This window comes from Alligator mississippiensis, chromosome 5, assembly GCF_030867095.1.
Source record: "Alligator mississippiensis isolate rAllMis1 chromosome 5, rAllMis1, whole genome shotgun sequence".
In the NCBI taxonomy this organism is placed as follows: domain Eukaryota; kingdom Metazoa; phylum Chordata; order Crocodylia; family Alligatoridae; genus Alligator; species Alligator mississippiensis.
The window spans coordinates 37,608,880-37,634,154 of record NC_081828.1 but is presented as its reverse complement, the minus strand read 5'-3'; the positions used below and the strand labels follow the sequence as shown (position 1 = coordinate 37,634,154).

The following is a 25,275-nucleotide window of genomic DNA, read 5'->3' as shown; positions in this document are numbered from 1 at the left end:
CATCCCTTCCTCCCAGAACTATTTGCCACGTCTTCAGTCAAATATGTGGATCTCAGATTGGTTGCCTCTGGCATCTCTGGACTCACCGATGACTTCTCTATTGACTGGAATGCTGTCATCCCTGTATTGAGGGACTGCCATTGCTGAACAGGGGAAGGGAACTTGAGGGAGAAAAAGGAATCTAGTAGGCAAAGAGCACTGACTTAGAGGGGGAAAAGTGTTGTTTTGCAGCTTCATTTTATGCCACCTTATGTTCCTTTTAGCAACAAGTTAAGTACAGCTTAGGTGAAATGTCCGTTGGTGGCTGTATTGGTTTGGGTCACATGTGCAGAGGTAGCTGAGTTTAGTGCTACAGGAGCAGATGATAGCAGGTTTGGACTGAGGCTGCTGCACTACTCAAAACCTACAAGCAAATTTCTTGGCTAGCTGCTTTAAGGTCTTCTGTAGGAACAAAAATGGAAGGCAGGTATCTTTCAAGAAGCTGTACACTGCTTCACCTACATCTCCATAAGCAAAACCATTGGGAACAATGGCTATTTTTCTCATTTCTTCAATTTACTGGGGCTAGTCTACAGTCCCTTGGGGGCTGTGCATTGGCAAACAGTGGTTTAGTATTCCCATAATGCCCATAGCTCCTTTTCCCCTGGGCCTTAGGGAGCTGCCCTACCTAAACCAGCAGTTATCCCACTTTCTTTAGCAGACTTAGAACTTGCTTAGGTTAGGAGCTCTGGGCCTGTAGTCCTGTGGCAGGGCACTGTGTGTGCCTGCCACTTTTAAGGGCCTGGAGCTGCCAGGTGCCTGATGAGGGCAGCCATTTTGAATCTGGGGCTGCCCATATAAACAGGGCACTTTTGCTGCTGGAGGCCAGGCAACATTGCCTGGCCGTAGGGCTGCTGGTATCATCTGGAGGTAAGGGAGGAGCTGTAGGGGATGGTAAGGAGGCTCCTGGTCCTAGGCAGGACCTAAAACTGCACCCTGCCAGGAGTGTGTGGCCTGGTGGGGCTCTCAGTGGCGCGGGAGCCCCCAGGAAATGCCAGGCCAGTTACCACCCCGGTGAAAGGCGGGTCAGGGTGCCTTAAACCCTAGCCCCCACAACCGGGTGGGTTACCCCTTTGTAGGGTGGACCCCCAGAGAAAGAGAGTGAGGCCATAAGACTCACACCTGTCTGGACTTCCCCTGACTGGTCCATGCTGGGGCCAGGACCGGAAGGGTGAAAGGGCCGGGGGCCCACTGTGAGGGATGCCCAGAGCTGAGGGCATGGGGCTCCGACTGGCCTGGAGGTGGGCCAGGGCCAGTAGCCAAAGGTCTCAGGGGGACCACACGTGAAGAGGAAGCAGTTCGGGGAGCGATGCTGCCCAGGATGAAGGCGGGTTAGGCCGCCAGAATGGAGGGATCATAGAGGGGTTCAACACTAGGATTATGGGGCCCAGCGTGGGGCTGGTGATCGTGAGATGCCATCTGTGAGGCGCGGGCTGCGGTATAGGGGAGGAATGGAGCCACAGATCTTGCCCCTGGCATCGGGGCAAGAAATGGGCAGCCTCCTGCTTAATTGACATCTATTAATTAATTACCAACAAGGCATGGTGGGCGAGAAGGCAGGCGGTTAGCCCAGAAACAGTTGGGCGGGTCACAGTGAGATCGGCCCCGAGAAGGCTCCCTGTTACAAGTACCTAGGGACATGATACCATGCATCACATGGGTGCTCTGTTAGCTCTTAAGTTCCACTACAGTGCAAACTGGGCTGGGAGACAGGAATCCACCTGGAGAATCTGTCTGAGAATGAGTTGCCTGGGTTGATTTCTTGGAGGGCAGCTATTAGTAATCTGCAAATCCTTCCTTTAGCACAGAAGTTCTAAACTTTTTAGACTCAAGGCACCCCTCAGAAAATGCCAGCTCTTAGTTTTCACTTGTTTTGACTGCAGAAAAATAAAAGAACTCAGAAAGACCACAACAGCTCAGAATGTTTCTGACACTACGGCTTCCTATTTGGAATCTCCGGGTTTGCCTTGCAAATCATGTTTGCACACCTAACAGTGCTAACATTGTGTGGTACCCCACAACACCATTGAGAGGTACTCAAGGCACCCCAGGGTGCTGCAGCACCCTGATTAATAATCACTGCTTTAGTATATCAAATGCTTTCTCATTTTTGTCCTTGCATCCAAACTGGGGCATTTTCTTCCTCCTTATATTAATCAGAAAAGTGGTAATAGAGCTCACTAGTGATCTTACTGTAGGTTATAATCAGAGATCCTGGTTTTCTTGGTTTAAAAATCACAGATTCTCTGATAAAAGCCACAAATTCTTTGATTAAAAACCCCAAGATCCATGTTTTTCTGTGATTAAAATGAAATACCACTATATAGGTATCAGTTGAGCACAATGGGCATTTTTACACATTTAAGTGCCGTAGTGCTGGGCGCTTTGACAAGTGCCCAGCACTGCACTGCATGTAGTTGTATAAGTGGTGAAATGCACATCAGTGCTGAGAAAATGGCAGTGGTGCGTTTTTTTAACTAAAACACATCCGAGGTGCTTTAGTTCAAAAGAGCACTGCTGCCATTTTCTGTGCGCTCATATGCATTTCACCACTTATACAACTGCACACAGTGCAGCACGGTTTGCCTCAGCTCACATGCAAAGCAGACTTGATTAATCGAGTCTGAAGCAGTGGATCTCCAGCGCATCATGAGACAAAAAATTATGTGTATAAATGCCAATGTTTTATTGAGATATTTCCAATTTTAAAGTAATTTTGAAGCTTACCAGTGCCTCAGTCACTGTAATAAAATACATTCTAAATACCTAGAAATTTTGATGTTTGATTTTGGGTTTTTTATCATGGAAAATCGGGGTTCCGGTTGCCCGCTTTGCTCATCAGGACGCGGGTCCAGCTGTGGCTGTCCTGTTTCTGCTTTGTGGTGCTGAGCAGCACTAATATGCCTGTGCTCTGCCCAAGTCATTGCCCCTCACTCCCCACCCACAGCCCTCCCCTGCCCTGCCAGAGAGGGCCTCCAGCTGCCAGGGCTACAGGCTATGGGCCTGGGTCTCCAGCCCCCTGCCCCCCCCCAACACCCAAGCCCAGTCAGCCAAAGTAAAGTACAGAGCCTGGCTCCCCCTCCCCCATGGGCAGCACAGCTGGAGCAGAGCCCATGGCAGAGGGGGACGTGGGCTGGCAGCTGTTGGGGCTGGGCTCCCCACCCTGCTGTCCTCCTCCTGGGGCCTCTGGGGCCCAGCACAACATGGCAGAGCAGGGGAGGAGGCTTGATGCCACTGCTGGAAGCCCCATGCTGCCATAACAAGCCTGCGGGGGTGGTGGGGAGGGAGCTGCTGCTGCCGCCTCAGGCAGAGGTAAGCCCTGCAGGAGGAGGCAGAGGTGGAGAAGGGCGGGCGGGGGGAGGAAGCAGCTGCTGCCTCCTCAGGTGGAAGGAAGCCCTGCTGCTCCATGGGAGGCAGAGGCAGGCAGGCAGGGCAGAAGGAGCCACAGCCACCACCTCAGGCAGAGGGAAGCCCCGCTGCTCCATGGGAGGAGGTGGAGGTGGGAGGGCCGGGGGCAGCGGTGGCAGTGGAGGGACTGTTTACATGATCGGCCCCGAAGGGGGGTGGGTGGCTTGTAAACACTCCCTTAAACACTCCATACATACATGTTTACATTTTCCTTCCTAATCCACCAAGGGACGCTATCCAGCCTGCAGCAGATCCCTCAGCCGTAGCATGTGTGGCCAGTCCTGCTGCCCCTGGGCAGCTGATCATATCAGGTCTGCTTGGGTTGACTCAAGACATTAGTTCAGGTAAGGTCCTGCCACTCGCATATCCATTAATCCAGTGCCCTCCCATCTATTTCTAAACTACTCCAGTGGCCTCTTTCCTTTCAACATACAACAGTTCATTAAGAGAAAGTCTGTTCAGAGATCTCTTGGTTAGTAAGAACTAGATGTGGAAAGATACTTACCCTCTGTGTTCCTCTAGAGTTTTGTAAAATGGTTTAATGGAACCTGGAAGGCCAAAAAACCAACTAATTGAACCAGAGTTGATAGTGAGATGATTTTTCTCCTAAAGCCTCATATTAATTCTGAAAGTAAAATCAATTCTGTATATAACATCTCGTTGAGAAAATTCAAGGTGTCTTTGAACTTTAAGGATGCAACAGGCTCCACTGCTACAGCTTCAAACTCAGCTAAAGCAAAGCTTATTGGCATATACCCAGCAGTACACTGAAGCAGCTACACTGTTTCCAGAGCTGCATGCAGTATCTCTTGAACAAGTATGGTGTCTTTTGGCCTGGAATTTCCTGGCACTATAATGGAATGACAGACAAACTCTTCATATTGTGACACGGGATGGTAACTACCTTCATACTCCTAAAAGCAAGTGATGTGAGTGCAACAATAACCTCAATAAGATATTGTTGCTTACTTGTGCTCTTAGTAGATAAAACAGCAATAACAAAACAATTATTTAAAAAAAGCCTCAACATGGAACAATAAACTCATGGGATCTCACCGTATTACCAGCTTTATAAGTGCAATTTCTGTGGAAGTGAGTGGGAGCTGTGGAAACAACTAATGTATTAATTGCATCACTGAACCAGGGGATAGAGAATGGTAGTGATGGAACAAAAACGAATTATAGTAAATCTTAGCATTCCACACTTATCAATCATAACTCAGACACTAAAAAAGGAGAGTGCTGCATTAGTGCAACCAGCTACAGCTATTTGTCTTAATTCACCTATGTACATGTACAGGAAGGGTGTGGAGGATGCACCAGGCAACATCCTGTTTTGAAATTTCTTTAGTATTAACCTACATTTTTTTAGGAGTAGATCTGCCAGCACCCAAAGATATAAGCTCTTTTCTTTACTCTCTAGAAAAGTTAGAGTACTGCATCCAGTTCTGGGCGCCGCACTTCGGGAGGTATGCGGACAACATGGAGAGGGTCTAGAGGAGGGCCACCCACATGATCAGGGGTCAGCACGGCAGGCCCTACAAGGAGAGGCTAAGGGACCTGAACCTGTTCAGCCTCCACAAGAGAAGGCTGAGGGGGGATCTAGTGGCTGTTTACAAACTAGTCAGGGGGGACCAGCAGGCACTGGGGGAGTCCCTGTTCCCCTGAGCGCTACCAGGAATGACTAGAAATAACGGTCACAAGCTGGCAGAGAGTAGATTCAGACTAGACATCAGGAGGTGCTACTTCACTGTCAGGGCAGCTAGGAACCAACTTCCAAGAGAAGTGGTGCTGGCTCCTACCCTGGGGGTCTTTAAGAGGCGGCTAAATGAACACCTTGCCGGGGTCGTTTGACACCAGTACTCTTTCCTGCCATGGCAGGGGGTCAGACTTGATGATCTGCTCAGGTCCCTTCTGACCCTACCAACTATAAGAACTATAAGAATAAAGAGCATTATATTAAGTCAACAGTTCTAGCCAGAGTGCCCAACATTTGCTGTCTACTCGTTTTTCTGACCCTTGGGCAGCTTTGAGGTATTCTGTAGTATTCCCAAGCCACAGAGTAAAGCATCAGGCTGGAGGAACTTTGCACTAGTGCCATCAGCCTTTATACTAGCGTAAGAAAAAGGAATGGACAGATGATATAAATTACTATGCCAAGGGAAAATATGCTCAGTTCAGCACTGAACTGATTCTGAAAGGATCAGGGGGAAACTATATTGGTAAAGGTGTTGCCTGTCCACTTCCATCCTAGGTCGCTATTTGTTTAAGCAAAACAGGTGTTTACTTGCTCAATCACTTAGCTGCAAATCATGGTAACAATGGTATGCAGCTAGCCCCAGAGGGTTGCTAGTATGTCCAGGCTCAATCCTGGTGTAAGATATACTAGCATAAAAAAATGATATACAATGACATCAGTGGGAGCATGATGTTTGTTTAGGCCCCAAGTTATACACTTGGTTCTACGTTGGGGCTCTTTGTTACTACTGAAAACATTTACTGCTGGTTTTATTTTGAAACTTAGCACAAAGAGTGTAAGATTCTAACAAGCATTATCTGCCAGACAAAGAGCAAATGGATTTTCAAATGTTAACTTACCACAGGGAACTGAGGACTGAAAGCACAACCTATACGCTATCAAATGGTCTAGGATAAATCTTCTGTCACAGAGACTGCTAATCTGACACTAGCTGGAGATCAAATCTGTGAATGTGAGCAGAATCACATTTCAGCAAATCTCAGCAGAATGTGAGAACACACACATAATGAGCTTAGTTGAAGTTTGAGGCAGTGCTCCTCTCTGGGACCATCTAAGGTCAGGTCCTTAAAAATGGAGTTTAGAATCAAAAAAATTATTAACAGCACCAGCAATCAGGTAAATTACCCGCTTACCCTATGAACATATCTCAACAACTAGTCATATGTCAGTTTCCATGTACAGACTCTATAGCCAACAGGGAGCTTGCATAAGTACAGAACAGCAGTAGAGGTGTAGATATACATACACGTGCAAAAATAATCTTATTTTCCTGACCTGGGAAATGAAAAGTTGGGTGTGGCAGCCCCACAAATGCCTATCATCTACTCAGCAGGTGTCTAACCCACTCTACAATCACTTCTGTAATACTAACTCATTATTTCCCAAGGTTTGACACAGGAGTATCATTCTTGGTTCTAGTTTCTGTCTTATGCTACAATTACAATTGGTTGTGTCCAAAAGTGGTTCACCTCAAACAGTTTGGCAGGTACACAATGACTGGAACTATACTTTTGAGATAAGGCCTGAGGATTGGGAAAGTTTCATGGGAGGAAAAGGCAGGATTTTAGAAGGTAGTGAAATATTACAACCTATGATGCATTTATTCTCTCTTGAAAAATACCAAGAAGTCCAATACATATAAATGATTCTATATTATATAACAAATCATGCCAATTAGTCACCTGAATAAAAATCATAAATATCCATCCTAGCAGGGACAGCAATAAAAAAGAATTTTGAGTACATGGCAATTCATGAATATATAAGAACATTATGAATGGTTTAAGATTATTATTGGATTACCCCTTGAATCTTTGATGCTCAAAATTTGTAATGAGATTTAATCTGACCATACTTAGCACCTTTCACCCATTGTATTATAAATCCTCCCAGAAGAATTAATTATTAACAGAGATGGAAGAGCCCACAGGACTGGTAGAAAGGTATCTTTTAGGAGCCATACATTTGTCTACCTTCAGACAATGCTCTTTGTATTGGCTTCATTCCCCCAATATCTTTATAGTACCAGACACTGATTTATTTGTGCAAATCATCATAACCCATGGCCTGATAAACCATTTGCAATTATGTTTCTTCTAGGAATATCAAATTGGAGTGAAATATCCCTGTCTATTGCTAGAGTACTTTCCCTTCAAATATTTTATTACATCGTCACTGTCCCATCTCTATTGTTTGCCTCCTAAACAGTTCTGTAATTTGGAGAGTTCAAAGCAGAACTTCATCTTTATATTTCATAAGGAACGTATGAACTGTTCTGAACATACTTCTGTGAAGTACAATGCAAGAGAAATAGTAATGGGGAGCCATTAGGTAACAAAATAGACCATGAAAAACCTTGTCTCTAAAATAAACGACAGCAATTTGTTTCAACTGAGGATCTAGCTAAGAGCTGGAAGGCTTGATCTATTTGATTTACTCCCTTCCATGCCAAATGACCTAAAATGTAACTGAACTTGGTAATACTTGTTTATTTACAGCTGATTGCTACACTTCAGAGATTGATTAATCATAGTTAATTAATGTCATACAATACAATTTAATTTGCTTTACATTTCAGCCCTCATCTGCCTGCCCCACCCTTAAGAAGCTGGACTAGTAAAGAATGTGCATCACCAAAACAAAACATGCAAAGAGAATTACGGCCATTAGCTAAAGCAAACAATGTTCATTAAGGTTCAAATGCTGTAAATTAGTAATAAATTGGAGTAAGTACATAAACAGGGACCATCCTTGAAGTATTTATTCAGTGCTTAGCCCTTAGGTATCATCCTATGCCAATAGTCATAATAAAAATGACAAACTAGGTAAGAAGTCAAGAAAAAGACAATAAAATGTTTGGAAGTTTGACAACAACATAATGAATTCTCAAATAAGGAGCATTCACTAAAAGTCAGAGGAGTAAGTCCATGCATCTTTAAGCATTAATGACTGATATTCAAAATTATTGTATTCAAGATAAATTAACTCCAGAGATATTAAAAGGAATTTCAGCACCTAAAGATTTAGAGGCACCCACTTGAATTTTCAAAATCATTTAAGCACGTTGAGCCTGCTATTCAATTGAAATCAATGGGAGTTTGCTGCTTGACATGCTAAGGTATCTGAAAATAAATCCTTGTCACTCAGGATTGTATCTTCCTCCTATTGTTAAATAGGATGGATAACCTATAGCAATATCCTTTGGAAGACATATATGCTTCCTGTCTCTGAAAAATAAAATTGATGGTACATGATTTACAAGCTGTCAAGAAACATTATAATTTATTAAGATTGGTATCTGACATGTTTTAAATTACAAATTTGCTTTAACTAGAAAGTAGAAAGACCATTTTTTCTATAGCCATATGATTCTGCATAAGCATGCCATGATTATTTGTTAAAAAAACACTGGGAAAGATTCCATCATCTTTTTCACACAGATCAGTATCCTTTCCAAGAATAGCCCATTGATTTAAGGAAGGGAGGACATGGTAAAAACAGTTTGGTAAAAATACTTAAAGAGAGGTATTATGTGAAGTTACCAGCCATTACACAAGGAATCTCTTATATTCTTCTGTCACCACTTAAAAAGGCAAAAAAGTTGGCTTAGTAAAGCCAAACAGGCGGTATGCGTGTTCATGTGGCAAAGAAAAACTGCAAGTCACACTTTATGGTTAAATACTTAGAGACTCCAGAGTTTATTGATTATGAGCCAACTCTTACACCATATAGTAAATGCTTCAGGGAGGAATAATGAATGAATAAGGCATATTACACTATTTAGCTTGATCTGGGTGCTTACACAAATTATATTTTTCAGGCAATCAGGCCCCTGAAAATGCACTACAACCATGACTTAACACACAGGCACGGATACAGAGTACTTTTAAAATGGCTGACTGCATGAGAAATTAACCATGGTCAAATGAGGTAACAAATGAAGGTGCTCTAAAGCCAAGCACCTTAGGGAACATGTGTTCCCTCCTGGGTTAATTTTTGAAGCTTTGCAGGGCTGGACTGGTGCTTATGGCAATGAACAGCAGGTCAGCCCCATCCCCAGAGCTGTCAGCTGGGGAGGGAGGGGAAGGAACAGCCAGCATGGAGCCAGTTGCTTTGAATGCAGGGCAGGGGGTGGAAAGGGGGACATGGTGGAATGGAGCCCCCTTGCCTCACGAGCTAAGCCAGGCCCGCAAGCTGAGGGGACTCCATTCTACCCTGCCCCCTGCCCCCCCCCCCCCCCCCCCAGCTCTGGCTACGCTGCTGCTGTCAAGAGGCCTGGGCGGGGGTTGGGGGAAGAGAGCCCCTCCCCTCATGCCCCCCCCAGCTATCTCAACTGGGGTACTGGGGGGATATGGGCCTGCAAAGCGAGGGGGGTCTCCCTTCTCCTACCCTGTATCCAGGCCTCTTGATACCGGCAGCAGGGAGTTGCCGGCTGCTTTGAATGGCCAGAGCTGTGGGGATCATGCAGTAGAATGGAGCCCCCTCATCTTGTGCAGATGTGCTCCTCAGTGTAGTGAGCATGTTTGTTATTACCCTGAAATAGAATAGTTTTCTGATAGCATACTGTTAAGTTAACAATAATTTGGATTATTAAGAAGTATTAGCTTTGCAGCTGAATACAAGGCATGACCTGTGGCCTAGCAATGCCGTTGACCACAAGGCAGAATGATAGCTAGGCCTTTGCGTGTGTCAAGTAATCATTTTAACTGTGTTAAGCATTTTCTGAGTAAAATGCAGCAAGTGAATCTGTGTCTGTGTGCTGTAAAATCAGCTACAGCAAAGAACAAGATAAGACAAAGAAGCCATTGTTCTAAGTACAGTGATCGTGTCCTTAAGAAGTATCTACTAGTGCAAGTTCTTGCTAACATATCATAATGTTACTGTTACTTAACTTTTAGCTTTTAAAAAGTGCTAGTTCAGCTTAATAGAAATATGCTGTTATGAAGATTTGTAAAGCACCACCCAAGTATTGCTTTTGTTAACCCTATAGTTTTGCCTTCTTGTAAAAAGTATAAAAGATCGCCTCACTCTTGAGGGGGGGCCATTTTGCCTCTTTGCTGGTTTAATGGTCATTGCTCGAGCAAATATACTGCAGTAAACCTTTACCCGTGGTTGTCTGGTTCCTATGCAGCTAGACAATGAACCCCAGGGAGTTTTCTCCCACCACATCGGGAAAGCTTACTGGACAGTAGGCCTGTGCAAAGCGGCTAGTATTCACTTCAGATTTGGATTTGGCTGATTCAGGGGACAGCGATTTGATTCAGTGGTCTGAATCACCGTCCCAAATCGATTTGGCCGAATCCGATTTGGAGATTTAGCTGCTGCTGAATCTCTGAATTTCTGGATCACACAGGCCCATCCCCTGCCTGTTCTCCCATCCTGGCAATGGATGCCCCACCCACCCCAGCTCCTGGCACTTCGAAAAAAAAAAAGCCCTGACTCAGCGAGTGCTTTCAGGTGGGGAGGGGGAATCCCCACTGTCCCCTGCCATGGTGGGGGGTCTCTGCACAAGCCCCCTGAGTCCCTCCTTCCATCCCAGCACCCCCATGGCAGCCCTGCCCACCCCAGCTCCGGCCCTTTAAGGAAAACCCAAAACCCCAGACTTACCAGTTCCTGCCCAGTAGGGGGTAATCTCCGCTACCTTGCACCACATGGGGGGCTCTGAATGAGTCCCCCGAAGCCCCGAGGCCACTGCAGGAGCCAGTGAGTCCTGGGCGTTTGCTTGGGTTATTTTCTTAAGGGGCTGGTGCTGGGGCAGGCGGGGCAGCCATGTGGGGGGCTGGGACAGTGGGGAGAGGGGTTGGGGGACTTGTGTCAGAGCCCCCCATGCAGCATGGGGCAGCGGGGGGCAGCAGGCATGGCCCCCCCCACCCAGTGAGTGGGGGCTTTTCTTTAGAGCACCTGGAGCTAGGGTGGGCAGGGCAGCCGTGGGGGGCTGGGGGAGTGGGTGGGGGCTGGGGCCTGGGAGGGGTCTCCCCATGGTCCCCTCCTCCAGCCCACCCTCCCCCGCCCCCATTTACCAGCTCCGAGTCCGGCTCAAGCTCTCTGCTGCAGCAGGTGGAGATTGCCCAAATCAAAGCTCTCCGAATCTTTTCTGAAGATTCAGAGAGCTTCAAATTGATTCAGACCTTTTTATTGGTCCCCTGATTCGATTCGGATTTGGGGCCACTGAATCAGGCTGAATCTCCTCTAAATCAAATCAGCACCTGAAGCTTCGCACAGCCCTACTGCACAGTAAGTTTACAGTGTATTAATAGCATGTGTAGATGTGCCCTTACTTAGGTCATCTACAGCCCTGTTCTTCAATACATATTCAAATATAACTAGATATTCAAAGACGCTTAAGCGCATCATACTCCACCCTGCCAATGCCAGCTTGGACCCACCTGTCTTCACATGTTTTCCTATAGCATCTCTCAATGGACCAAGACTATGATCTTTTCCTCCTTTAAGGCATCTTTCTCTTTTGCCTACTAAAAATCTGCTAAAAATGCTAGACTTGGAAGTCTGATGAAGTGTAAACAACTCCTTAGATCCTTGAGTGAGAGCCCTTAGACTGGATGTTCTTCTAGCCCTTGTTCTGAAATAGCCTGAATGTGATATCTTTCCAGTATGGTGCAAAAAAGACATGTGCCAGATTAGTTTTTGGAAAAGGCTGAGGGCAGGCTTCCTATAGCAATAAAAGGAATGGAATCTCTGTAGATATCCAACCAGCTTCCTGTCAGAATGAGCACTCTAAAGTTGGTGGAATTTCATTAAGCATGCCATTAATACGAATGCTATTGAGAAATATGGATAGGTATATTTTCACAATTTTTATTTTAATATTTGGATATAAATAAATCAAACTTAGCATTTACCTTTCTAAATTGCAAGCTCTGTGGAGCAGGTGCTATGTCTACTTTTGGTTTTGTGAACAGTCACCAAGAATGGGGCCTCTGTTTTGGGTATATGCCATTACATATAACTTAAGAATAGCCACTCATAATATGGCAACATATGGCAGGAGATTTAAGAGGGTGTTAAAACAGCAGGGAATGTGATCAGGGAAGTATGATAAAAAGATGATTTACCAAAGCAAACAATATTTTCATAAGCCTAATCTTTAAGAGTTCAGGTTAGTTTGAGAACTTCTCTTTTCAAATTGCTTTGTAGATGGTGAGCAATCCAGGGCAGGGACTGCACCTTTCTCTCAGTTTTAAAACACTGAACAGCCTGGGAGTGCTACAGGAAACAAATTAATAAATCACAACAACAATTTAACTGCATAGCAGATTCTTTTGACTTGCTATAATCTAGATAGTCCCATAGTGCCTGCTGCACTGGGCAATAACATCCTTCCCATACTCAATGATATTATAGACAAGATATGGTCTAACTAATAGGTTGTTAGTAACAATATTTGTTTTTAATGCATCAGTTATAGCAATGGAGAGGACTTATAATAATGGAGACAAGTACCACAAACTTTAGGAAAGTTTGGATTTGGCTCAACTTTTACTATCTTCTGGTATCCATCTGTTCATGTAACACAATACAATAACTAGTGGGATACAATAACTAGAGAGAGACAATAACTACAATACCTATTTTCTATCATAATTAGGGACCTACCTAAATCGTGGTAAGATGAATGGATTTTTTTTGCAGAGTTGATTTTGCAGTCTTTTAATGGTGAGTCCCTTCAGTGCTGAGGCCAATCACTCATCTTCAGACTGCATCATTGCTGTAGTATTTCATCGGGCTTCTTAAAAGATGGCAGCAAACCCTTTCACTTTCCTGATGGTGCCTTCACTGCGTCTACATCACTAGCTCAGCCTCTGTGTAGTTCAGTAGCACTATGGCTGCAGGGATTGCTGTGCCTTCTTTGTATTCCACTAAGCCTTCTTTTTTTGGCCGGGGGGGGGGGGGGGGGGAAGGGAGGGGACGGGGAGGCGGAAGGAGGCTATTCCATGCAAAATCTCAGGAAATGCTGTTTTTCACAGTGGTTATGGAAATCACCATTTTTCACAGTTCCATGAAAACTGAGAAACTGTAATTTAAGTAGGTCCCTACTCAAAATCGGCCATGCATACATCTTTGAAGCACATTTATTTTAGTGAGACCAAGAATAGGCTGGGTCTGTTTTCACAACACCTGGGGAATGTTACCCAGCTGGGGACTGGCTAAGAATGCCTTGGTGGAAGTATGGATTTTCTACCACTTGGCATTCATACCCACAGTTGCATGAGGGAAAGAGGATAACCCAAGAGACAAGCTGGACCCATTGTATTGAGCCCCATTTGTAAACATAAAAAATAAAGAATTACTTCACATTAGAACACCTTTCTTATATCTACATCAAAGCAGAAGCTTTCATTAGATTTTAATTAACCAGACTAAAGACACACATTTAATTTGCTAGGCTGATAGCCTATTTCTTTTTATCCATGTCTGTCTCTGTTTTGTTGATATTTGATGTATTTTGCTTGGGGCAAATATTGCATGAAAAGTTGGGTTGTTGTTCAATGTGATTACATCATTTGGAGAAGACAGTTTCATGCAAAGCTCTTCATAAAGGTATCACTACAGCCCAGCTCTGGTTTTTGGATTCAGATTAATTAATCTATTCTACAAGCTTCTATTAGGTGACTTGAAATCCAGTTGTTTATCTGTTTACAATGCAGCATGTTTCATCGATAATGTAGTATTTACCTTTTAAAATACCCAAGCTCTCTGGTCAAGTAAATACTCAAAAAGATAGCATTTTTTCTTGTTTTTAATGGAATAATTTTGCATCTTCAAAAATACTGTATCTGATTAATCCTAGGGAATATTCTAGACATCAGTAGATCCCCAAAGATTTTTGGAGAAAATCACCAAACCAAAAGGGGCAAAATGGGTGATACATGGAGGCCCTACTATCCACTTAGCATAGCCATAGTTCCAGGGTTATTCATTAAATTACTTGTAATAACTTCCATTAATGGAATGGGACACACCCTGAGTGAAGAGAAATGGGAGACTCGGATGAGAGAAAGTGTGTGGAAAGCCCCCACAGTGGTAAGGGACAGATGGGGAAGGGAATGAAAATAGACCTCGACAAGGAGAATGGTGGACCCTGGTATGTGGGGTGGGGTGGGGTGGGGGTGGAGTACACTGACATGAGAGAAGGGAAAAAAAAAGGGATGGCAAATCAGAACTCTGGTGGAGAAATATTGGAGGAAAGAAGGGGGCCTGGAAAGCCATGGCCATGTCAAGGAAGCCAGTAGAGATACACTGTTGTTAGCAGGACAGAGGACCATGGCATCAGAGGGCATACAGCAGATGTGGCAGGACAGAGCTGATGGGGGTATACGTGGGGAGTCCCTAAAGCACAGGGCTGAACAGTGGCACACAGGCAGTATTTAAGATGGAAGGGACGAATGCAAGGAAAATTGGCTTACAGAAATTATGAAGCATGCAGGCCTATACCAGATGAGAAACAGCCCTTGAGAATATACCACATTTACCTGAACTAAATAGATAAGACCATGCCCCCAAACAGTATATTCCCTGGCACTTTCCTGTTCTTATTGTGAATACTTCTCACATTTTAAATTATTTCAATTAACATACCTGATTAGTTATCTGACCCAAGAAGCCTTTAAGTGGTCACCTATGTCCTTTCTTAAGTTTTTAAATCTTTTTCTGTTGCTGTCACTCATGTTACATCTGAGAACTATAAGTTTTTGGGGACAAGAACCATGTTTTATGTCTGCAAAGCACAATGTACCTTAATAAGATGTAATAAATAACAATTATATGTGGCTAATGGAAAATAGGAAGCAGGGAAGAAGGGCAGAAGTGTTGAATAATTATTTCAAATTCACCTAACAGAAGCAGAATGAGGAGCTGTCTAAAGCAGGGAGCAGATATCTAGCCCATTCTGATTTTCAACAGAAAGTTGTAGTGACCAAGCTTAAAATATATGAAACATAATTAAAACATAGCAGGGGTGACTGGTGCCTCCTGAGGCTGTGGGGGGGGTACAATTTGTGGGTGGGCCAAAAGCCCCATATCCACTCCTATACTTCTGTGCCATGGCTCAGTGACCGTCTTCCCCCCCCCCTCCCCCAACATGCCGCCGGCCCATGCAGCAAAAAAACTGCCCTGTCCTGAGCAGTGCTAAGTCAGGGACCAATCTCGGGGGTGGGGGGGTGCATGTGCCTCGCCTACCAGTTGCCTGTGAAATGTAGTTTACAGGACAGATTCAACAAACCCTGAAAGTGAAGCTTTGCTCTGCTTCTACTGCTCTACTGCAGTTGTGTCACTGCTGTGCTAACCACACTGGAATGCTGCAATTATCACCTATGCTGAATAGGTTGGAAATGTTGCATTCCACAGGTAATAACCCCTCTCCACCTCTACTCTTTAGCCAGATGAGATGGAGGAACAGGAGGAGGAACCTCAGTGCTGGTGTTATCCTCAGCAGAGGCAAGCAGAGACAGTCAAGCTGTAGGTTCTTAGTGGAAGAGGAAAGAGGCAGTCAGCTGCTGCTAACTCCTGAACTGGACAAAGAAAATCCTTCCATTGGGGACGTGGAAGAGGAGGCAGTGAGGAGAGATGTGAAAGTCCTGCTGAACACAGCAAAGACATGATAAAGGCTGATGGCACAAAAGAATCCTATAATAAGCTTGAATCTATGGTCAGATCTGTGTTCCTCTGGGGCAGTGAACTCAAGACATTCTCAGAAATATTATTCAACGTTAACTAGCTAACAAAAACCTTTTTGAGTTTTTCCAAGCATTATTTGTAGACTCAGTGTTGGAGGCTATGCACTTGACTGATAATTAGAAACTCTTACTCGTTGACTCCTCTCCCAGAAGGAAGCCAATACTCTAGCTACATGATGATATCTATGTAAACTGGTGATACTGGTTTACATAAATTAGAAATGCTAGTTATTCAAGTAAAACAACATTTTATATATATATTTCTTCTGAGCAGTTGAGGATACAGGGTACTACTTTAGAGAGGACTTGTTCTGTAATGGGAGAGAGAAAAGTGATACAGAGACAATATGCTACTGTATTAATAAGAGTAGGCACAGATATGCTGAACAAGGATGGAAAACAGCAGTGAAACTATATAGAGGCTGGTCTAACATACCTGCATCCCTGCCCCTTTGCTAGCAGCCTGGCTCAATCACTGAGTCCTCCTTTCTGTGTTCTTGCCTCTGCATGTTACTTGTCTGATTTATTTTAGCACTAGCTCTAAACATATATATTCTGAGGAAACCTTTGAAGCTAGGTACAGATATTCAAAAAGCATGAGGTGGAATCAACCTAAGTTATGTGATTTTCTGTAAGCAGTGTTTAGATCAGTAGTGAGCAGAACAGACATTTGCCCCTTGGTGAGGGGGTGGGGAAATCTTAAACCAGGTTCCACCATTTTTAAATTAGTCTATGTGTGTTGGACTTCTGTTCTGTTATGGGTATAGACCAGTTTCTGAAAACTTATCCATGTAAAAGTATAATGTCTGTACCTGGCCTGAGTGTCTGGTCTAGCATGTACTTTTATCGAATGGCACAGGCATTCTGAGTGAGCTGATTTGCCCAATTCTTTCTGGAGTTCCTTTGCTAACTAGGAATCTTTAAGGCACTGTCTGAACAAGCCCCACCTACCCCAAATCTGCAAATTTGCTGCTGTTGCTACTACCAGTAGACTTCCCACAGTGATAGCAACAGTTGGATCAGCAGTATCCTAGAATCTCAACTAAAACAGTCCAGAACAGTTCTGGATGACAAGGCTGAAGTTTTGGCAGCCCTTGTGCCATATTTACTCGGGTTCTCCCATTAAAAAAGAGCTAAAAGATGGTAGCAAAGATGGAGTTCTTCTTGCAAAAGAAATGTATAAGTAGTTCAATCCTTATACTGTGAAAGGCCCTCATGCATTTTTGCCAAGAGGTTTAGATAGGGCCATGAATACATTGGTAAACTCTCCACTCAATAACCTTAATGACCCTTCTAACAACTACACCGGCCAGCTCACCCTGACTCTGAGGCCTACGTATATATCCCTTTATGGAAAATGTTATACTAGCTACTCATCTAAAACAATCCATTAATTTGTGGCTTCCAATATTAGTATGATGTGATGCACACTATGAAAGAGAGATTGTTCATGGACACCTCCCTCTCATTCATGACTATGTAATATCCCTGTGGTAACTACAGCAATTATGATATGGAGAAACAATAGTAGGGAAATGTTTATTGCATCTTTTAATTAGATTCAGAAACTAAAAACAAGGTGTAGATTAACTACAAAATGACTTGCTAGTTAACATAAGATGATCTGCAAGTGAACCCTGCCCACAGATTCATAGATTGAGAGTTTCTGCAATAACTCTAGACAACTCATTCCATTACCACATTTTGCCATAACTCAAATGCAGTATTGTTCACACTGCCTATCCTTAAATGTATGCTACCTTATTTCTATACTTGTATTTTAAAAGGTTCAGATGATGGTGACATGGACAATCTGCGTCATAATTACTAGGCACGCCTATACGTTTTTTAATGCACAATAGTAACTGCGCATTTAGTTTAGTACTTGCTTAATGAAGTACTAACTAAATGCACAGTAACTACAGTTACTGTGCGGTAGGGCTGGTGCATGGTTTCTTAGTGACACTTACTGCACAGTAGCCTAATACTACTGTGCAGTAGTGTATCAGCATGGTTTTTGCCCAGCATGCTATTGTGCAGTGTTATTGGGCTACTAAGCATTGAGCTTCTTCTATAGATTCGCTCACTGTGTACTAATATAAAACTTAAAGCTGGATGAAGCATGGGACATTAATTCAAATATTTGTAAGAAAACCACAAAAGCTTCCACTGCTGTAGCTGTAAGGCCTAAGAATAGGGCACTGGAAATGGATCCATGGAAGAGAAATGGATTTCATAGAATCATAGAAAGTTGGAGTTGAAAAAGACCTCAGGAGGTCATCTAGTCCAACCCCTTGCTCAAAACAGGACCAGTCCCAACTAGATCATCACAGCCAAAGCTTTGTCTAGCCGGGTTTTGAAAAACTACAAGGATGGAGCTTCCACCACCTCTCTGGGTAACCTGTTCCAGTTTTTTACTACCCTCCTAGTGAGAAAATTCTTCCTCATATCTAACCTAAACTTCCCTTGCTGCAACTTGAGACCACTGCTCTTTGTTCGGCCATCTGCCACCACTGAGAATAGTCTAGCTCAGGGGTTTTCAACCTTTTTTAAGGAGTGTACCCCTTTGGCTGGACATGGGGGGGGTGTTTGGAGCTGGACGCGGAGCTGGGGGGATGTCAGCGGACGGACATGGAGCAGGCCGGGGTGGAAGCAGCGCATGGCAGTGGTGCAGGGTGGTGGATGGTGGCTGCTACAGCGTGTAAGCTCCCCGCCCACCGATGCGTACCCCCTGGGGCCTCTCCAAAGAGGGCTACACGTACCCCCCGGGGTTGATAACCCCTGGGCTAGCTCCATCCTCTTTCAAATCCCCCTTCAGTTAGTTGAAGACTGCTATTAAATCCCCTTTCAGTCTCCTCTCCTCTAGACTAAATAAGCCCAGTTCCCTCAGCCTCTCCTCAGAAGACATGTGCTCCAGCCCCCTCACCATTTTTGCTGCCCTTTGCTAGACTCTCCCCAATTTGTTCACATCCTTTCTGTAACGGGGTGCCCAAAACTGAACACAGTACTCCAGATATGGTGTCATCAGTGCTGAATAGAGGGGAATAATCACTTCCCTTGACATAGTGGCAACACACCTACCAACGCAGCCCAGTATGCTGTTAGCTTTCTTGGGAACACGGATGCACTGCTGGCTTATTTATACTAGGACCTAAACAACGCGAAGATGAAAAAAGATGGAAAAAGGGAGAAAAGGAGAGAGGAAGACAAAAACGTGGAAGAGCAGAAGAGAAAAAGAAAGATTAACATAATTCTATATCTCTGGTCAGAGATGCTGATGAAAATGTTCATGTATTCTATAATTTGGGATCAGTTGCACTGAAGTTCAGATTTGGGATGGTGCACAGGTAACTTGGCTTTGGTCCTCTCATTGGCACTTTCTCATCCTTTCTCCTACTTTGTGAGGATAAAAATGCAATCAAGTTGGTATTTTGTAGCTTAGGATGATTGATCTCAAAATATGAAGTAGGCTCTGATCTTACATTGAGTCATGCAAATAGAGACACAAAGTCTAAACAGAGCCTCAGTGAAATCACTATAGCAGAAATACATGGAACTCCAGGAAGGCACAGAAAGATTTGTCTTTGTGGTTCTTAATGAAGAGTGGTGGCCTAAATTAGTCACATGACAAAAATGTCTGCATCCTTCCTTTTGTTTTTATACAAATGAAACTTCTCTTGTTAAAGACAGAAACATCCAAAGGTTTAAATGGAAGCATCAGATAAAATAAATATCAAATTTCAACTTTTAGATATTGCTTTCTTATTATATATCATATTACTATCTACATAGTAATAGATGGAGATGTCATACACAAATAATCATTCACAGACAAAATGTTATCTCAGTTTGCAAAAAAAGTGATTAATATATTAATTAGAAAGCATAAAAATGTTTCTACATTAAAAAATTTAAAGCTGAAAAAAACTTGTATTCACTATGTATTAATGATATTTTCTCCACTGTAGTCTTAACATAGTAGTAATTATTATTGCTTCAAGACAAATCCAGCCAATTTTAGGATTCTGCAATTCCCACAAGCAATGCTACTAAGAATGCCAGGTTTCCACACACAAATGTTAAAAATATAATAATTTCACTTTTTATCTAGAAAAGAAAAAAAAATAAAAAAGGTTATTCAACCATTAAAATTAATTTTAACATTAGTTTCAGAAACAGCTTAGTTGCATTCAAAGAAACTTTGAAGACACAACACCATTTTATCAATTGATCAAGTAAAACAGGTGCAAGTATGCTACAGACGTGACAGTGCCAGAGGAAGCTTAGGAAAGAGTCATTGTGAAAATGGCTGAGGAAAGAACAATTAGTGGAAACTGCATATTTGTTGAAAATGCCTGTCAATTTTAAGTAACAAGAATGTAATTTTCTAAAATAGTATTTGATTAGGCTACTAAGGTTATGGCCTTCATATCTGTGTAAAAGTTTCAGAGGATATTGTGATCTTATCAATTTGCCTCACCTGAAAGAAGGCACCTCCAGTAAAACAGTGGGTCCCCTACACTCATTACTGTCAATTATGCAAAAAAAATGCCACATCTTGAAAACTCGGCCCAAGGAGATAATCTAATCAGTCTATGAATGCCTATGTGAGGAAAAAATCTCTTACTGCAGGGAGCTCTTCAGTCTAGCAAACAAGGTACACTAAGATACAGTTGTTGGCAGGTGAAATTAATCACATTCAGACTGGAAATAAAGTGCAATTGGAACATTTTACACTAGGGAGTGTTGTGGATCTTAGCAGCATTTAAATCAGGACCAGAGGTCTTTCAAAACTTATGCTCAAGAAGCACCTATGGATGCAATATAAGAGTTATAGAGTTAAATTCTATAGGAGGTCAGACTAATAAGGCTGCATGCAGACATTCAGCTGCTGCTCTCCCACGAGAAACTGCAAACGTCCAGATGTTCAAGAATTTCATCTAGGAGAGTGAATGTCTGGACACAATCTTTTCTGAGAGAAGCCAGAGTACAGTCCTCTAGCATCCCAGTTGCTCCTGTCCCCATCTCCCCTCAGGCTGGATTCTACTGCTCCAGGGAGACACAGGCAGATCCTGAGCAGTGTGGGTCAGCCAATCAGAGCTGCTCTTTCCACTGCTTCCATACGTCTCTAAGCAGCCAAAGGGAGCCTACAGAGCACACTAAGATATATCCACAAGGACCCCCTGGCTCTGCAACATCAGCACTGCAAGCTCTCCACCCTTCAAGTGTTCAGTATCCCAATGTCTGTTCAGGCACCTCCAGGTAAGTTTTTCTATCAGGAAAACAAACCTGGGAGAATTCTCTCAGATCACTTGGGTATGCAGCTCTAAGTGATCATAATTAGTGCATTCTGGTCTTAATTTGTGAATCTCTTTGTGCACCATCTGCATTTTTCTCAGAGCTCTCAGCAGAATCCTATTTAATTCATGAGACCATAAGAACATAGCCCAAAGTAATGCCAAACACATTTCAAGACATATGAAAAATAAATCACTTGCATCTTAGATTACTATGTAAAGTGTGGTATCAGTATTACCTCGCCATGTGAATCTTCAAACTTAACTGAAAAATATAAACATGAAAATTATCAGTTTCAGTTTTTACCACTTTTCCTTCATTGAAATTCAAAAATTTCACAATGTGAAAACTGAGCCTTTACCTTGTTTGTGCAAGCCTTCAAACATAATGTGTATTAATGCCTCCCAACCTACAAATCCTCCCATAGTTCCAATCATCCACTGATTGGGAGAATTGTCAAGCATCTGTAGGCCCAAAAATATGGCAGCAACTAAAGGAGAGAAAAATAAAACAAGGCAAAGCACACACTAGGCATAAGACCATTACTGAACATTTAGGATTCTCTCCAACATTTTAGTGGATATTTTAATTTTGTTTTTAAGTGTTATTACTGGATTTGCAAATTCCATTGAGAAACAGTGGTGATGCAACCTATTGGTGAATGGGTGTTACAGAGCTTCCTCTTTGAGCAACCTGCAAAGAATTCAATGACCAAAGAAATCTCTTTGTTAATGAATACTTAAGGTGTTCAGATGCCTTTCCAGAAAATCAAGCTCAGCAAAAAAACAAAACAAAACAAAAAACAAAACCAAACCCCAGATTTCTGTAATGCAAGAAATGAAGAGTTAAAATACATACATACCCATACAACCATAGCTCTCTGCCTCCTTTTTCTCAGAAACTGACAACAACCAATCTGAATTATCTGCAAGCACTTCAAGCTGCATTCACTGTACTAAGTGCAGTTGCACTGAACTGTAGAGGAATTAGTTGGGTTAGTGAGACAGAGCTCTGAGGGATCTATGAAATGGTCTGGGTGGCCAATATGAAACAACTTGGAAGGAAGTGGAAGGAGTAAATTTCTTTGCCTACCCTGGCCTGAAGAGCTTGATGTGGACTTTGGGAGATCTACTTTGTCTCATTTCAGGGCAGCACTTTTTCAGTTGTGTCAGGAATGGAGCACAAGGGATTGTTAGCAGTTAGAGATAAGCAAGGCTATACATAGGTCTGTGAGGTTGGTGATAGGCAAGCTAAAGTACAGTGGCTAGATACCACTATATGCATAGAGGTGAAGGGGTTGCAAAATTTACCAGACATGATATTCTTTCTGTGGAATAAACCAAGCAAGTTTCTGGTGGTGCACGCTGTGGCCACGTGCACGGTGCTGCTATTTTTAGCGGTGGTTTTTTTTGACACTGAGATCTCCCAATGTCAAAAAAGCTGCTGTACTGCAAATTAGCAGGGCAGTATATGAGTGCCTGTGCACAAGTAGTTTGCAGTGCCTCAAATGATTTTGAGATGCCACAAACTGCATGTATGTGCTTGTGGGGACGTGCCGTGTGGGTATCTTGTGAACCATATGTAGGTATTTTCATAGTAACCGGGCTAATGCTGCGTAGTACCACAACACTCTGGTTGAGAATTCCTGGTATCATAAAAGCTATTAATAAACAAATCTTGCTTCTCACCTATTTCTTGGATCATCATGGCTATATCTCTATTCTGTCCATATTTAAAAAACATCCAGATGGCCCAGTTATATGGCTATGATTTAGTAAAATACAATGTTTAGTAAAGCACTAATCTGATTCCGAAAGAAGTTTAAGTTGTTAATATACCATTTACTTTTCCTTTCTTGCATGCATTTAAAAGCTTGTTTAATCAATACATTATCACCTGTATATAAAAGAATAGTTGAAAGGCAAATAAAATAAAGAATTCTAAGAATATTACATGCCAAGAGAATGTTCACTGATTATTGATTATTATTATAAACTATAGTATTTTGTATTTGCTAATTGTATTTAAACACTATGAAAATAAGGGCTTGCTATAGCACTCATTGTCTTTCCATTGATGTCCCTGGGTAGTAGTTCAGAGCAAGCATTACTTTTAAGCATTTTGCAGATGAAAAAAACTTGAAGGATGGAGAAATTAAGGGTGCAGACAGAAGTGACATTTGTTGCATCATCGGCCCCTTGAAATCACTCTAAAGCTGTGCCCAAAAAGAAAAGCAGGTCTATAGAGCCCAAATTAACTTTCATTGTATGAGGTTTCAAATGAAGCCACTCCTAAGTGGAATGACTTAATTTGTCAGCTCCAGCTGTGGTACAGTAAGCTACAGCTGCTGTCTCTATATGAGAGGGAGAGAAGGCAGGGGAGAGAGGTCCTTTCTGGGGTTCTCTCAGCCCTGCTGGAGTTGTGGGGGGGTAGATTGGAGGCCCCTCACCTTGGTGGGGCAGCTCCAATCTACACCTCCTCCCCACAATCCAGCAGGACCGAGAAAACCCCAGAACAACTTCCCTCCCTCCCTGCTTTCTTCCCGCACCATCCAGAGACAATAATGGAGCTGGCGGGCGGTGGGGTGTGGAGTCAGAGGATGATGAAGCTTTTCTCCCCGGATTGCCTCCAAATTGGAACTGATTCTCCACTCTCCTGATCCAACAACTAATTTCTGTTGGATTGTTCTAACTCGTGGCTATTTCTGTGAATCACCATGCGTTAGACCCAGCAGCTGCACTTTTGTCTGTGCCCTAAAATACCTGCTCAAAGTAGCACACCAGACTGGTTGGAGAGCTGGGAAAGAACCCAAGAATTCCAAATGAAACTGTGTGAAAAATGGTGCTCTGGGAAAATTGTTGTGAACAAAAACAAAATGTTTCCACTATTATTTTACCTAAGGGGAAGGGGATGACGTGGGCGGAGGAAGCCTCAGACAAGCAAGCCAAGCATCGCCTGCAGGATCAGCCCAGCCTAAACCGACAAGAGAAACAGGTAATCAAGTAAGTGACATGGGCCTGGGTACCGCTGGGATTAGGGGGGCGGTCCATTCATCCTCAGGAGGCCTCAAATGCCTCCATACTAATGCCCGCAGCATGGGGAACAAGCAGGAGGAACTAGTCCTCCTGCTAGCCAGCACCAACCCATAGTGAGGCTCACCGAAACGTGGTGGGACCCAACGCATGACTGGGCAGTCACTATCAAGGGCTACAGGCTCTACAGGAAAGATAGGACAGGTAGGAGGGGTGGGGGTGTGGCGCTCTATGTCAAGAAGCAACACACATCCACAATGTGTATCACTGTGTCAGAGGAGGAGCAAACAGAAGTGCTCTGGGTTAGAGTACAAGGGGGTCGGGGAGAAAGGGACTTAATGGTGGGGGTCTACTACAGACCACCCAACCAAGGGGAAGATCAAGACCAGGAATTCTTAAGTCAGCTCATGGAGATAGTTAGGTCCAAGGATGTGGTCATCATGGGTGACCTAAGCTTGTCAGACATCTGCTGGGAGGAGCAGACAGCCAGGTCTGACGGCTCATGCAGGTTCTTAACTGACATACAGGACCTCCATCTAACCCAGGAGGTACACAGCCCCACCAGGAGAGATGCCTTGTTGGATTTGGTCCTGGCCACGGGCGACGACCTGGTACAGGGTCTGCGGGTGCTTGACCACCTAGGTGATAGCGATCATCGTCTGCTGGAATTCACCATCCAGCGCAAGGTGGCGAAAGCCTCCAGCAAGGCAGCAGCCCTTGACATCAGGAGGGTGGACTTTAATGAGGTAAGAATACTAGTTGGGGAAGCACTGAGGTCCCAGAGGTGGAGGGAGTCGAGTGTCCAGGAGGAGTGGTCACTCCTTAAGGAGACGATCCTCCAAGCTCAAAGGGAAGTAATCCCTACACGAATCAAAGGGGGGCAAGGGGGCGCAAAGGCCCCCATGGCTCACCAACAGCATCCGGGAACGTCGCCAAACAAAAAAGGAGGCGTACACCCGTTGGAAGGGAGGGGCCATCACAAGAGAGGGCTATACCTCGGTAGCTTGGGAATGTAGGGGGGCGGTCAGAAAGGCCAAGGCAGAAA

General features: G+C 43.7%; 1 protein-coding gene across 2 annotated transcripts in view; it reads right to left on the bottom strand.

Moving 5' to 3' along the window:
• The window catches only part of LOC102567843 (hornerin-like), a 116,890-nt gene extending 93,258 nt beyond the window's left edge, over nucleotides 1-23,632 (bottom strand). Inside the window, exons 1-2 of one of the 2 annotated variants that reach the window (XM_019479113.2) lie at nucleotides 21,560-23,632; nucleotides 21,437-21,462 (exon numbers count right to left, since the gene is read on the bottom strand). The gene's annotated coding sequence lies outside the window, so the exon portion shown is untranslated. Of the gene's footprint in view, nucleotides 1-21,436; nucleotides 21,536-21,559 lie in introns of those variants that run through there. The other variant, XM_014599720.3, reaches the window with a different exon arrangement.
• Nucleotides 23,633-25,275: the final 1,643 nt, after the last annotated feature.